This window comes from Epinephelus moara, chromosome 4 (genome assembly GCF_006386435.1).
Source record: "Epinephelus moara isolate mb chromosome 4, YSFRI_EMoa_1.0, whole genome shotgun sequence".
Taxonomy (NCBI): Eukaryota; Metazoa; Chordata; class Actinopteri; order Perciformes; family Serranidae; genus Epinephelus; species Epinephelus moara.
This window is the reverse complement of record NC_065509.1, coordinates 18,945,889-18,961,938: the sequence shown is the minus strand read 5'-3', so window position 1 is coordinate 18,961,938 and position 16,050 is coordinate 18,945,889. Positions and strand designations below refer to the sequence as shown.

The following is a 16,050-nucleotide window of genomic DNA, read 5'->3' as shown; positions in this document are numbered from 1 at the left end:
AGCAACGATTGAAGTTTAAAGAGCATCATACTCTACTCAAGGTAGGCAGGAGGGAAGGTGGATTGTACAACAAACCCTGGACTTTGATCCAGGAGATCGGCATTCAGACCCATCAAACAACAACATGGCAACATTGCGGCATATGTGCCATTTAAAGCTGTCTTTTTCAAACTATAACCAAGTTTTGCTGCCTAAACCTTACTGCTGACCCCTTACATGAGTCACATTACTCAACAGACGTCAGCCTCGATCTTTTCCATACCACAGCCAAGTGGTTTTGTTGCCTAAACATAACTGCCAACCCCTTCTGCATCAAGATGCAATACAAAAAGTTGCCCCTGGCGCCATTTAGATGGCGAGTAGGGATGAGATCATGTTGCTATTTCTGTGTTTGGAGCAATGAAAAAAATAGAACCAAAGTCAAATTCCTTGTACGTGTACACACAATTGGCTAAAAAGGTAGTTTGGATTCTGACAGCCTAATTACATTGTCTTTTGGGATCAGAGTTTTACATTATGCAGATGATAGATGGATATTCACACAGGCGACCTATTGAAACCCTCAATTCAAACCTTTCAGCACACACACACACACACACACACACACACACACACACACACACACACACACACATATATATATATATGCAGCATGTAAGTTTCAGAGTTAATTTGTACACTTGAGCCTATTATTTCCTATTACAATCATCACACTGCAGTAGTGATGACCTGTTTTTATAGTAAAGAAACTCTAATTATACCAGCATGAAAATGTTCTGCCCTTGTCAGCTTTGAGTTTTGTTATCAACTTGCTGCTCAAGAGAACCTGCAAGCCAATTTGTCTTCTCCATAAAAACATCTGTAATGACGACTGCAGTTGAAAAGGTATTTTAAGAAACGTAGATATAATTTCCGTTACTATGGAGTCACTACTTAGTTCATTAGCATAACTCTTGTACTTTACATGTAGAGTGAAAACATGGCTCATAAAATTAATGCTACTCATCTATTTCCAAGGTGATTTGCTGTGTGTGTGTGTGTGTGTGTGTGTGTGTGTGTGTGTGTGTGTGTGTGTGTGTGTGCTGGTGTATGTGTGCACACATTTCCAAGAGTTATATATGGATACTGCAGATCAAGGCCATAAATGCATGCCAGTGCCTGAACACACAGAACAAGTTCAATAACCGGAATACCAATCTGTCTTTACATGCGGTCTCAGTAATAATGTGTGTGTGTGACCGTCGAGCTGCAGTGGAAAGACAGATTTTGTCTCTGTTTTTGTCTGTCTTTATTGGAGGCCATTACAGCTCAATCGTGTATTCGCACAACAGGAAATCAACTATTTAGTCTGAATAAATTGTTTACTTTAGCTGTTCTGTTTCATTGGGCATTACTGCACATTTAGATTACACAGACTTTCACATTAGTGAAACGTGAAACTGAGGAGCCTCAAAATATCTGAATATTTATTTGTAGATGAAAAGGAAAGCATAGACTTTTGGGGCTGGACCTGCTATAGAGCTGAAACAATAGGCTGATTAATTCATAAGTTGATTAACGAGGAAATAATCAGTAACAATTTCTATAACTAATCAACCACTTTTTATGTAAAAATTCAAAAAATTCACTGCTACTAGTTTCTCAAATGTGAATATGTTTTGGCTTCTGTGATGAGAAAGACATGACTGCGCTCTGTTTATACAAACGTAGATCAAAACCTTGTGTCTGGTGCTTGTAGAGAACTACATGTTTCGACAACTGCAGGTCTTCGTCAGGGCTCTCAGTAAATCTTTGGGTTATAGACTGAAAGTAAAAAAAAACAGTATAAAGATCCAATGTGTAGGATTTAGTGGCATTGAGCTGTCAGGTTGCACAACTGGAACTTCCACTTGGCCAAAGTGAAAAAGCGAATGGCGCTATCTAGAGCCAGTGTTTGGTTTGTCTGTCCTGGGCTACTGTAGAAACAACCACAAGGTGGACTCCGTGCCAGAGGACCAGCTCTGTATGTGGATATGAGTGGCTTATTCTAAGGTTTAAAAAAACAACAACACACAATTCCTATACCATTTATGTCAATATATGTCCCAAAATCCTACAAACTGGACCTTCAAATATTTAAACTTCAGCTTTTGGAAAATAGGATGGGACTGTTTTATTGTTTTCTGACGTTTTAAAAAAAAATCAATAACAAAGCAAATAATCATCAGATTATTTAATAATGAATATAATAGTTAGCTGCAGCTTTGAATAATACGTTACAGTCAGTAAACATGACCGTCCTAACGTCTCAAACCCTAAGTTGCACAGAGCGCCACAGGAAGTCACTCCTGCCTGTGGTCATACACCTGTACAACTCCTTCCTCAGAGCATCAGTAGACTGGCATCTGGATTTTATTCACCTTCTGCATTTCTAATGATAAATGTATATTGGTTGCAATAATTCAACTACCGCAGTATTCTGAGCAGTTATTCAAGTGTGCAATATTTTTCACATATTTCCTCTGTTTGCTTTATCCTATTCTTGTTTATTCTACACACTTACAGCATCAGCAATAATATAATATATATATAATATTATTATTATTTTAATATCTCAAGTACTAGTGTTGAACACTGTAGCACAATGCACATTCCATTTTCTTTATTTTAATATATATTTTATTTTATTGCTTTGTATTTATATTCTTCTATTTTTCATATTCTTCTTCTTCTTATAATTCTCTATTCTTTACATTGGAGCGGCTGTAACAAATCACTGTTTCCCCTCAGGGATCAATTAACTATTTCTGATATTGATTCTGAAGAAAACACCTTCAGATGTCTTGTTTCGTCAAACCACCTTCCAAAACCAGCTGAATGAAGGCTGACTGCAAGGACAGTAGTTATAAAGGGTTTATTTTCTTGTGTAATGCCTTAAAATTAAAACGTGTATAGCTGTCCCCTGGCTGTGCAACCACATAATTAAACCTGCATGCCCCGATTGGTGCGACATCACGTAGGTGGGCGGGGCAAACATCAAACAGGAAGTTGACCCTACAACACATGAGGTGAGGGAAATGACATTTGCTTCAAGAAGTTTTCATCATAAAGCCTTCAAAAGTGTCAAAGCTGCACAAACCTTTGATGGAAACATGAATATAATGTACTAATGCAACAAAATCAGTAAACCTGTAAACATCATGTTTCTGTTTTAGGTTGTCTATATGTTGTGATTTGTGATGACTCTGGGGGATTGTGGCAGTGATAAAAGGCTTTAATAATGATAATAGCATAGTTTGCATTAGAGAACCATTGTGTATCCTCTGTATGTTCTAGATTAGTGGTTACCAAGCTTTGCATGTCTGCAGACCTCTAATCAACCACAAACATGTTCATGGACCAGCTGGATTTTAGGTGTTTTTTGCTAGTTAAGTTTACACTAATATCCAAACCAAGCCAAACCTAACACTTAATTTAGCCTTGACCTCTTGACCTCTTCATTTTGGACTTCAAGCATTTAAAAAAAAAACTTTATTAAATGTGCAATAAAATTTTAAGGGGGAAAAATTAAGGGAATGCCTAAGGGGCAAAGCCAGATGTTTTAACAACCATATGCACTATTTTCAAGCCATTTTAAATAATAGGATAACTACAAATGTGCACATTATTTGGGCAGATAGTTGCTAAGAAAAAAAAATCCTCTTGTAAAGCCTACATCCTGTTTTGTATGTAATTGCTCTTAAACCGTCCTCATTTTTCTGAAACCAAAACACAACAAATGTTGAGGATGACTAATTTTCACTCCTGCCATCTGAAAAGAGGAAAAATTGTCTGAGTTTACTATTTTTAAGTAGAGGAAGAGTTATTATACGCACAACATGAAGGTGCGAGGCTGTCAGAAACCAGCGTACATGAAAGTAATGCCTGTGCACTTACTCCATGCCACAAACGTTTAATAAAGACAACATTCAAAAATGTTTGAACAGTTGAAACCATACCTTTATTTACACATGATGCACTCCAACAGGCTGACAAGCTCAATGTTGAAGTGGAAAAACAATTCAATAGACAATTAAATATAGATAAACATACATTGGGAAAAGAACTGTGAATACAAAATATTAAACATATATCTTAATTTATAAAACATTATAATCATTATATAATATTCATCATCCTATATATCAGTCCACATCGCCTACGTGCAAAAATATATTGTATTGAGTTTAATACACTCTCATCCCAACTCATCAAATACCACCGCCCTGTCAGTGGACCTACACAACTCACACATCTGAACACGTCTAAATATGACACGCTAGGTAGCCTCCTGCATTACTTTTGGACGTTCAGGTACAGCATGTCAATTTACGATGTTATATGCATTCTGTCTTTTAAAAATACACTTCGTTTTGAAATATACAGTTTCAGGTAGTTACAAGCCTACAGTCTTTTTCAAAACAAACTTACGATGTAGGTCATGTTTAGGGTATTTCCTTTCAGGCAACAAAAGTCCCTGGTTAGGTGTAGAAAGAAAACATCATGGTTTAGGTTATACAGTAATTCACACAGGAAATGAACAGTGGGTTCCCTGGTGAAAGTCCGGAGTTTGTTTGAGTAGGTTTAGGAAAAAAGAACAGGGTTTGGCTTTGGAATCTTACCGAACGTGACTACTCTCTCAGGTGAAAGTCAGTATTTGTTGTTGGACCCAAAATGAAATTATATCAAAGTATGAATAAATATGTGCACTAAATCAGTGAAAACGTGCTGTCCCATTCACCAAAGTGCTACACAAAAGGGAATACCATGCTTCCTTAACCCTCTTTCCTTCTCTAATGGAAAGGTAACATCTTCAGTNTGCATCATAATGCCATGAAAGGTACCCCTGTGAGTCGGTGTCTGACGCCACCATCACTGACAAAGCACAGGTATTTGAAGAGTTGGGAGTGAGATGGGGCCGGTTATGCTAGAGGCAAAACAGATCTCTTTAATACATGTACAGAAAGTCAGTCTAAAACACTCTAAAATTTAGTTAGGTCAAATTCAAATGAGGAAAAAAATATCCCAGTAAGGGAAAAACACACCTGCAAAATTTCTTTACTATTATTATTAATTACTATTACTATAGTTGTAAGCTGAACAACACAGATAGGGTAGGAATTTGATGTAAACAGCATTACTAATCTTGAAACCTTTCTGTATGATTGAGGAGAGCCGAATGAATGATTAGCTCAAAAATCTGCTACATTTCAATCCATACCATAATAATCGTATCTGCTGTTATTGTAAATCAAGGATCCCCAGCAAAATCAACATGGTCTTCAATAGTCTGAACTGAATATTAGGCCAACATAAGAACATTTACTCACATATCTTAGATTTCTGTAGGGAATAGATTTAAGATTAAAGCAGTCAGGGCATGAGCCCCAGAAGCCACCCCCTTGCTCCGCCCCTGAAGGCAGTAGGAGGGACTTTCCCCCTCCTACTTCCTTATACTGAATGAATTGTGGACGGATTTTTAAACCTTTATTAATAAAGTTTAACTGAAATGAAGATGGAGTCTTCCTTTAAATGTTGAAGAGGAAAGTGAAAATGAAATTATATCAAAGTATGAATAAATATGTGCACTAAATCAGTGAAAACGTGCTGTCCCATTCACCAAAGTGCTACACAAAAGGGAATACCATGCTTCCTTAACCCTCTTTCCTTCTCTAATGGAAAGGTAACATCTTCAGTGTTACAGAAAAACATCATCAGACATGCGTTTTTAATTTATGGTGAGAAAGCTTACACATAGCAGAAATTTTAAAACTGTCCTAGTCACATTTAATTCACCCTATTCAATATATATACCTATAAAAAAAGAGGATCTAGAGGGTGGAGCCAGCAAAAATTTGGCATATTTTTTAATAAACAATTCATCAATTAGCAAAAATAGTTATGATCAAGTTTTCCCAGTGATTAATCAATGAATAACTAATTATTTATTTAAATCTTTAGCTTTCATTCATTTATCTTTAAGGGCACTAGAGGAAAACGTCCTGAGTGAAAGGTGCACCTTGTACAGCTTTCCAAATACATGTTAAGGAATGAAAGTGATGGTGTTTACATGTTTACATCCTGCAGCTGCACTGTGAGCTTTCAGATGACATAACTGTGCTGTGTGACTGCAGGAAATGTGACAAGATCAGCTGATATATGGCTAGAGATGTCCCATTATATTTTTTTATTAAAATGATTTGAATCTATTTAATCTATTATTCATTAATTTCTTTCTGTCTTTTTTTTTTTTTTTTTTTTTGGTTACAGTTTGCAGATCCGATTCATGGTGAGAGAAAGAGGGAGAGAGACAGAGAGAGAGAGAGAGAGACTCAAGTCTATCCAAATATTGCTTCCAGTCCGGTAAGTGTTATGAGTGGGCCTATCATCCAGCATAGGCATACATGAGTAGCCTATTCATTATTCATGTCATTGCAGTTGCCCTGTTATGATACAGTCCTATTTGGAGTGGGCTACCTGATTTGCTCAGCGCGTCCGTCAAAGCAGTGCGTGGCCCTGCGTCGGCTGGCTGTGCGCGCTCATAGGTCGGACCGAGAAGAATCGGAGGGGGAGCAAGGCAAAGTGCGCGCCTACGAGACTGCGCGCCGCAAGGAGGGGGAGAGGTCCAGCTGCAAAAAAAAAAAAAAAAAAAAAAAAAAGAGGAAAAAAAAAAAAGAAGGAAAAAACACGCCGTGACAATGGCAACATCAAGCATCTCGTGAAAGGTAGATAACCGGCGAGGGGGCGCCGTGGATCGGGAGTTTGAGAGGCGACGGCCCCTGTTTGTCCTGACAGAAGCGGCGATATTAGGACATGCTGGCTGCCCTATAGCGCGTTTCCTGGAATACGAATTCTTCCGTAATTGAAAATGGAGCGGCGGGGGAGAGGAGAGTCGCGCTGTCTCCATCATTGAGAGGCGCGTCCACCTGCTATTACTGGAGGCCCGGGCTGCTGCTGCTGGTGGTGGCGGGGAGGGTGGGGGGGAACATGCAGGGGAAGTGTTTGCATTTCGGGGGAAAGACGCATCTCTGATACAGTCCAAAGCAGCTGAGAAGGATCCCATTGCGACGGGGGAAAAACGCAGTTTGGGCGCATACGCTCCGGAGGTAGGCAGTGAAAACGTTATTATGCTGCTATTCAGCGTGCCGTGTGTGTGTGTGTGTGTGTGAACAGGGAGCGAGTCTCTATTCGGTATGCACATGACAGCTTGATTTATACACACAGTGATTTATAGCCCTGCTTTGCCTGATTTGATCTGATCGGACATTTTATTCAAAGGGAGAACACACCAAGCATGCGGTGTAGTAGCTGCCCTACCTCCTTGGGACAGCTGTCGTAGCCTACATTCATTCGTCTCTGCTCCATCGATTACCCATTCCCTGCGAAAAATACCCCCACTTATTTAAAGCACAGGCACTGACCTATTCGCTTTAGGCTCAGAAATTCAACACAAATACAGATGCCACGTGTGGTTGTGCATATTGGAGCCAGTTACCTTGCACTGTTTGTGTGTTTTGAAGGCAAACAGTGGCCTGTGGACGTCATTTTGAATCAACGCTATGCATCCCGAGCAGTGCTGCCCCAAAATGAATAAGAAATGAATAAAGGGGGATAATCTATAGTCCAAACTGATGAATGATTCATGAATGGGCTATTGAAACCCAATGGGATAACACATCATCGTACAGCTAGGCCCCTCCACTGTGATAAGGCGAATAAATGATTCATAAACGGTTTATATGCACAAATTCTTAAAATTGGCCTAAACACCAGGATGGCAGAGCACACACAGGTGCACCAAGGCATGTGTGAATGCCTGCACTGTCGGGTCACTGGATCAGTAGCTTACTGTGTCTGTGCTCCCCTTTAAGGATGCCTCTTGACAGATGTTTACTGGATGTCCCAGGCAGCCACACTGCGAGCCAGACAAGCCATGCTAGAGAATAATGAGCTGCAGCCCATAATAACAGCCTCTGTGCTGTGGTTTTGTGGAGGTGTTAGAATCAGTTGTTAACTTTGTTTTAAACGGGGTTTTTAATTGGATTAAATTTTAACGAGCTAGAAATTTCCCTGGCTGATGTTTATTGGAATGCCTTGTAAGATGGGATTTTCAAATAAGAACTTGGTGAATTTATCGCCACAATTAATGATCTGCGCTGCGCACAGTTATTGACCCGACACGACTTGGTTTTGATTTATGCTTTGGAGCTTTTTTCGTAGCTTACTTGACAGGGTGTTTTTGGACTTTACTGCATGCATTGAGCCCTTGAAAAAAATGAAATGTAATGCTACACTGATAGGGCAGCCTGTCATGGCCCTCATCCTCCTTAATGTGAAGACAGCAGTGGAAACCAGATGGAAAGCCATGCATTGATTGAGTCAAAGAGAGCCTATAAGATGGCCAAATTGAGTTGACATGTTGATGTGGGTGTCATTAACATACATGATAATGTGTGCCGTCATTGGGCCTGAGGACCCATGACGTGTGAAGGGGGAGAGGGCCTCCTCGCTCTGGCTGCCTGGCCTCGTTTGAAGATCACAGATGTGGAAACTAACAAGAACTATCATATCAAACTGTGTCTTCATTCTGTGATGTGCCACTGAGCTCCTCGCCATGGAGGTTCACCTTAACAGCATTCGCCATTCACATCTCCTCCTGGTCAGCTCTCGTTGTTTTTACTCAAGTGCCGTTCTCCGCTCAGTTTCAAATTGGGTGAGAAATTGAGCCCAGTGACACATTTCAACACCATGGCTCTGTTCCATAGTAGCAAGGACGGCGCTGGAAGGTTTTTCTGAAAATGTGTTTAAAATGCTATCCGAGCGTTATGTTGCAGCAATAAAAACCAGCCGCTTGTGTACATAGTCTCTTATCTTCCCCTGCCCATGTGTGCTCTGTGGCTTCTCCTCTGCTTCAGCCTTAGGCACATGTGTTAGGCCTCTACTACCACGTCTGTCGAATGGGAGAGAGTCTCAATTACACAGAATGAGCTGATCCTCATCAATCATCCCTTTTCTTACCGGTGGACACGTTATTCATATGAGGATCATATTTCTGATTAATATTTTACACCTTGCGTGTTCTAATCACTACAAGGCATGATGAAGAAAAGGATACAACGCTGCGGTATCGCAAATGTTTATTTGCATGATTGATTTTTTTTTTACTAATAAGGTGGTGTCTGATAGCTGGTGCTACAAGTTCTGACTTTTGCAAATGGAAGAAGACAGGCGAGAACATCTCGTTACAGAAAGGGGCTTTCCCTGCCTATATGGAGCCCTGCTGTGTTTTATGTCTGGAGCTCTGCAGTTTTCCCTGCACATTGTATTGCTACAGTATGGAAGCAGCTCTGTCCCAGTCTGTGCAGAAGCACGCTGAGCTCATCAGGACCCGCTGTATGTTAAAGCACACTGTGTTTATGTCAGGCCACTGTATGCAGAGGCCTGCTGCGTCGACCCCCAGCCCTGCGTTTGGGCTGTGACATGCTGGCTGCGGCCCAGCGGAGGCAGTCTTTCTCTGTGCTGCTGCCGCTGCTGAGTTCTGTAATTAAAGGCAGAGGTAAGTCCAGGGGAGACGGCTGGGCTCTGATTGCTTTTCATGGCCGCGAGGAGAGAGCTGCAGCGTGTCCTGAGGGACTGAGGCGCTGCTGAGCTCTTTGCTGCCTGCTCTGCCCCCCAGACGGGAGCTGTTCCAGGAAGACACACACATTTGTACTCACGCGCTACTGGCATACTCATGCACACACACGTAAACATACTCAAACACATCCTGCCGCACACACACAAATACACACACACACATATACACAGTGGCTGAGAGAGGCAAAAATTACATCTGTAGCTGACAGGCAAACTGCGCTAATCTACTTTAAAGAATGCCCCGTTTTAGAAAATATGTGTCAGTACGAGGCGTGAGGCACTGAGGCAAAACTGTTACAGCGCAGTCATGTAATGAATTAAAAACAGCGCAATCAGAAAGACATTAAGGAACTCTCTGTCGATTGGCTGCTGGTCGGCATTGACAGAGCAGTTGGTGTGTGATTGGGCTGAGTGTAGATGTGAGCAGAGGCTGCCTGTGGTTGTCTTGGACCAGCGCTCTGCAGGGGGAGCTGTGCCTCACCCCCTCCCTCTCCTCCATAGCAGCAGCCAAACCAACGAGGGCTGCTCTGCACTCTGAGGGCCTGGCAAACATGGACATACTCGCATATAGGATCTGGGTGGGCCCCAGCCTTTTTAGAGGAAAAATGGCCTCAGCGCTCTCCTCTCCTTTTTCCCTGGATTCATTCATGACAGCTCGCTGGGTAAAGCACACCGAGGGTTTAAACCGTCACAAGTCCTATCAGAGAGATTCCCATGGAAGCCAGAAGCAAGAGTACTTTGAGGATAGAGGTAGGGCTTGGTATCGACTCTAGGCTGTCTGCAGGTCCTTAGCAAGTCTTACAATGTCTTAGATTCAATTTTAAAAAAATATCAGCCCCTAAAAGTCATTAAATAGTGTTAAAATTGAAGTCTGATCTTCTTAGCTATTAAATATATCCATCTTCCTTTTGTCAGAGTGAGTCGAGCTCTTCTCTGTGAGAGTCCACATTTATGATGTTACAAACCTTTAAACCTAATACTGTCTTTTTATTTATACTTGGGCATACCTGTTGACAAAATATAGATTTACCTAACTCACGCTAACAACCATATTTCCATATTACTTATTTTCTTTATACTTAACCTGCAATGCTTGGATAAGAAACAAGAAGATTTGTCAAAAAAATTAGTCAGAGATTTGGTTTGAAAAGGTCTTTAAAAGCAAAACATTTAGGCTTGTGATACCTGTAAATACACTGTGCTCGATACCTTTAGGGTATGAACTGAAATAACCCAGTACCAAGCAGTATCGAAACATCTCCAGTCAGACCTGCATTCAATCCTTTTTGTATCCAGAACTAGAAAAAGATGACTATTTGATTTAATGCGTTGTGCGATTGGCCTTCTACTGCAGCAGCTACAACCCAAACAGTCTCATCCCTTCTCCACCACATTAGCTCCGGTTCTGTTCAGGATTCTTGGAACATTGGAGCTATCTAGCACGTTTCCACCAGTTTGTAGCGAAACTATTTTTATCAAGGATGTGTCATCAACGGAAGGCGTTGCACAATGTACAGCGGAAGTAAACAGTAGTAGCAAAATGGCAGATCGCATTGATAACCTGTGAGCTTTTGTTCTAATGTTTGGTCAGATATTATTTGTTTTTATTTAAAAAAAAAAAAAAGCACGGACCAACTGTTAATGAGATTTCTCCCTTGCCTTCTCCATTGTTGTCTTCTCCATCCTCTGTTTCCAATCTGTACAATATGACACACCCACTTATGTTGACACACGTTCCAGCTGAGAACTAACTCGGGTTCTGAACCATTTTGTTTTTGGTCGAAATGCGGTTCAAAATAAGGTGCGGGAACCAGAACGGAGCCTATTCCATGTCTGCGGAAAAGCGGTGTGTGTGGTGTGGTGACGTCAAACGCGTTGTATTTGACAGAGCTGGCAGTTCAGCGTGCCAAGATGCCACCAAATTAGCGGTAGTGGCATTTTACGCAACTGAATGCCTCCATTCACATGATGTGTGTCCAATGACGTACTCTACTGGTATCAGTATCACTTTAAGGTTACTGGTATTGTGCTTTTTTAAATGATACCCAGCCCTAGATAGGAGGTTTAAAAGAAGAGATGAGGAAAGCAGTCGGATGAGATCTGAATGCCAAGTCCAGCCACGTTTGTGCACCGTGTTCATGAATTAGTTCTGCCAGGATAATTAAAGTAATGCATCAGGATTTCTGCCATTAACAAATAAAAGTCCAATTAAACTGGGGTCTATTAAACCACTTCCCGCGTTGCCTACTTGATCTCAATGTGTAGGCTGGCGGCCACTGGGACCATGAGCATGCAGGCTTGACGTTCACAGCTCATTTCCTGCTTCCACATCAGACCCTTATATTGCAGATGGATAGATAATGTGAAATTTCCCCTGTTCTGCTCACACTCTCCCGGGCCCCCTTGCATTTCAACTCATGGGATTCTTGAAACAGATAGCGAGATGTGATGCTGGGAAATTTGAGAAGGAGCCGAAAGAAGTGGGGATTTAATGCAGTGGACACAGGTGCACTGACATGAATGGTGTGAAAGCGGCATATTCACAACATGACTCGGGAGGGTGGAAGCTATATGACGGGGCTGGATTTTAATTGGTTTCACACAGTGTGCTCCCATGTATTGTTCCCTTTGTAATGGCACACACAGTGGCAATAACAGCTCTGGTTTTTGTTATATAATAACACTAATAGATTCATCGCCCCTTGTCTAATTTGAACATGTTTTTTTTTTTTAATTCCTCATGTTGGAGCCGGAGGAGCCGCATATCCATGTTACGCTGGACGTGTGTTCTGTCAGGGTCCCGAATGCTGGAATAATAAGCCACCTTCATTAGCCTTATCTTTGATTTGGTGGATGGAAAAGGGGGGAGGGGGGATGAAAAAAAGGGGTTGATGATGAGAAAGAGAGCAAAACATAGGGTAGGGTGTACTGTGAGAGAGGAGACAACAGAGGAGCTGCAGAGGAGAAGGGGGATGGACATGGTGGGAAGATTAGAGGAAGGGCTGGACAGACAGAGGGAGAGGGGGACAGATAAAAAGGGAGAGACATAGTTACTGTTGGTGGTGGGGGTTCAGGGTGCGTCCTCCCAGCACAGCCAGTTGGAACAAACAAAACGGTCGTGAGACAGACAGTGTTGTCTCTAATGGGAGAGAAGCTCGCTGTGCCCTGGATGTTTCCCTGCACCTTTCATTTTCTAAATGCTGTTTTGTCTGTTCACCACTTAACAAGCCACCAGTGCCTCAGAAAGGAACCACGCTTTATTTGCTGCTGTACATAATTACCAGCTATTCAAGACAGGCTTGTTTGCTACTCTAAACGATGTTGTGAATTTATGTACAAATAAGAGACAGGCTATATTTTGCTGTAAATCTTTTCACTGCGTACAAGTTGAGTGTTTGAAATTTATGGCGTTCGGTCTAAGATTCCTTGTAATTCATTTCACTTTAATTGTGCTGCTGTTTGTGGAGACTGCACCATTTGTGCCCTAATCAAACATTAGGGATAATTGAATCGAATAGCTGTTTTATCATACCGCAACGGTTGACGTAGAGAGCAGGATGACAAAAGCCTGTTGAGCAGCTGCAATAGTCTTCCTGTCAGATACAGTCAGCTGACGAACAGCGCTTTACTTTCCATTTACCATAGCACGCCAGAGGCAAAACACAATCCATGCGCGACACATCTAAGCAGAAGTCAAATGAGGAATGTTTTTGAATATCTTAACACAGAGAATGTGAATTGAATTGCATACATGAATTTCAAGTTGGATTTGACCCTGATCTGTTGGATGATGTTGCTGATGATACAACAGCATGACTGCTATTCTACTACGGGTAATAATTATAATCATTCACAGCTAGTGGTCCTTGTCACAGGAGTGGGGTACAATGGAAATAATAATTAGGACTTCTCATTTCAGATGCATCACAGAAGGGTGTATGAAGTGTGTACTGTGGCTCTTTGACTTCTAGGATGTACAGCTGTGTGTATACTTGCTTGTTTAAGACGGAAGAATGGAGTCCGCACACTAGATAATGCCCCCAAGTGCTTGGTGGTAAATATATGGTCATGGGAGCCTTATCTAGTGTCAGTATATCTACGTACCCTGAAAAATATTGATATTTGATACCATTTTTGATACCGCAGCAAAAGACTGACATTGAGGGCATAAAATTAAAATGTTTTTTAATTTTCTTAGTTAGCAAAGCCCCTTTCCCACTGAGCAAAAAAACCCACTAACACCTGCTCACTATCTGGCCTTTGTATGTAATGGGAAAGGTTATAATCGGCATTAACACCTGGTCAAACTCTGCAGTAGCCACCGGTATTTATTGGCTGCAGCTCCATTCGGCAGCGATGGAAACACAACACTTGGCTGAACGCGCTAATTGTAGCCCGTTCACCAGCGAGATGCAATGCGAGTTTGAAATAGAGGCTGAATAAGTAACACATCTAAAAAAAGAAGTAACCACTGTAATATTTTCACCAGCCTCCATGCTGCTTTCTACTGTTTGCTAATCTGCCTGTCTGTGCATCAAATGTGACACACTAGTAAATAAACAGAAAGGCCTGCTCGTCTAATGCAGAGCTGTGTACACTGCTCTGGTGTGCTGGCAATGGGAAAGGAGTCTATAGCCTGTTTTAGCGAGTATTCCCGCGTTTCAGAAACCTGCGTACATGCCGTAATTTGGTGTAAAAGGTATGTTACATAGAACCGAGGAATAACTGTAGTAAACATTCACAATAATTAACTTTACATTAATGGAAACAATCTTCTAATTGCGGTAGCGCTCTTGTTCAAAAGCATCTGAGATAGTCACACTTTCAAAATGCAATAAAGTGCAAGTAAAAATCAAAACAAAACCGTGCTGCAAAAGCCTTAAAGCAGCCGCAGCGAATGAGACAAGTGACGACAAGACAGCGCTGGGAGTGAGGGGGCACTGCAGCGGTGTGTGTGGTTCAACGCTGTTGGAGAGAAGAGAGAGCAAAGAGGATTATTGATAGTATTGATACTGAGGAAAATAAGTATTGAAGTCATTTCAATTATAAAGACTTGATTTGTATTGATAAATTGATATGTTTGACAGCACACCTCTATTTTTCTGTCTTTTACCTGCTCCTCTGTTCAGCACCTTGTATTTATCATCTGGATGTGTTTGCATTTTTTTGTGTACTTGCTCACTGGTTTCCCTGTGTGTGGTGTGTGTGTGTGTGTGTGTGTGTTAGCGCCGGCAAATCCAAGTAAGAATTTCTGCTGGCTCTGGGTTTTCTTCAGCTTGGTGACTCCTGTTGTTTCTCACATGCACATGTTTTACATTATGACAGCGGCCCAGTCTTTGCTGTCACACACAAATAGCCAATTGAAGCGCAAAGATACACAAAGGGCCAGGACGCCTGCCTCACATTTATTCTCAGTGACATACTGGAGCTCTGTCTCGCGCAAATAGACTTTTTTTTTTTCCCAACTCACCATCTCTCAGTGCTCTTCTAACCCATTTCCCCAAGTCATCACTCAGCGACACTGTCAGAATACAGCCCACATATATCACAGTTGAGCCACTAAAATGCTCTTCAGAAGGAGTCAAATATGCATCTCAGCGTAGCCTCCGCTGATAAAAGAGCTAATTCATCATTTAGTCACACAAAGCCGCAGAGATTCTTTGTAATATCTTGTATACTGTTGGAATTCAGGACATTTGGATTTGCTGAATAATTTCCAGGCTTTCTGTGTAGCACCAATTTTAATAGTGGGGTCACTCTTGTTATGCAGCAACATTTCCTGTCCCCGTGAGTTATTTCCTCATATTTTCTTTAAAATGTCTAAAATATTTATACCACATGTCCTAAATAATAGATTAAGGCGTTCTTTATCAGATAAACACAGAATAATGCAGATTGAAATTACTTTTATTTCCTTTTTACTGACCTTTTTTGGTACATGTACTGGATTTAACCATGTCTCCAGGGCAAAGTAATCAACTTCAACAAACTATAAAATGGTAACTCTAAATTTTATGTAATTATTTTATAAGCCATGTCAAATGCTCACTGAATATATATATTAGGAAGAACTATAGTTACTTTTCCCTTTTTTTAATAATTTATGGTGTCTCTGAAGTAATTTTCCACCTTTTTGTGTGTAGTTTGTCGCCTTTCCAAAAAAAAAAAAAAGACTGCAATTCCACTGAGACCATTTCCAGGAGGTGACTTTTTGTTTTTTGGAGGGAATTTAAAGGAGCAACATAGGGTGAGCATAAACCCTCACCCATGCCTTTTTTTTACTCCGTGTTTTATAATGTCGGTGTGTTTGTCACACTGTTAAAGTTCCACCTTGTTAGGCAACACTGTGAAGGAAGTTGGTCCAATCAAAACAAGTAAGGAAACCTTATTTGATAC

General features: G+C 41.1%; 1 protein-coding gene across 2 annotated transcripts in view; it reads left to right on the top strand.

The window, feature by feature from the left end:
• The first annotated feature begins 6,524 nt into the window (after nucleotides 1-6,524).
• The window catches only part of nexmifb (neurite extension and migration factor b), a 66,685-nt gene continuing 57,159 nt past the window's right edge, over nucleotides 6,525-16,050 (top strand). For both annotated transcript variants that reach the window (XR_007569828.1, XM_050042852.1), the window contains exon 1: nucleotides 6,525-7,124. The gene's annotated coding sequence lies outside the window, so the exon portion shown is untranslated. The remainder of the gene's footprint in view (nucleotides 7,125-16,050) is intronic.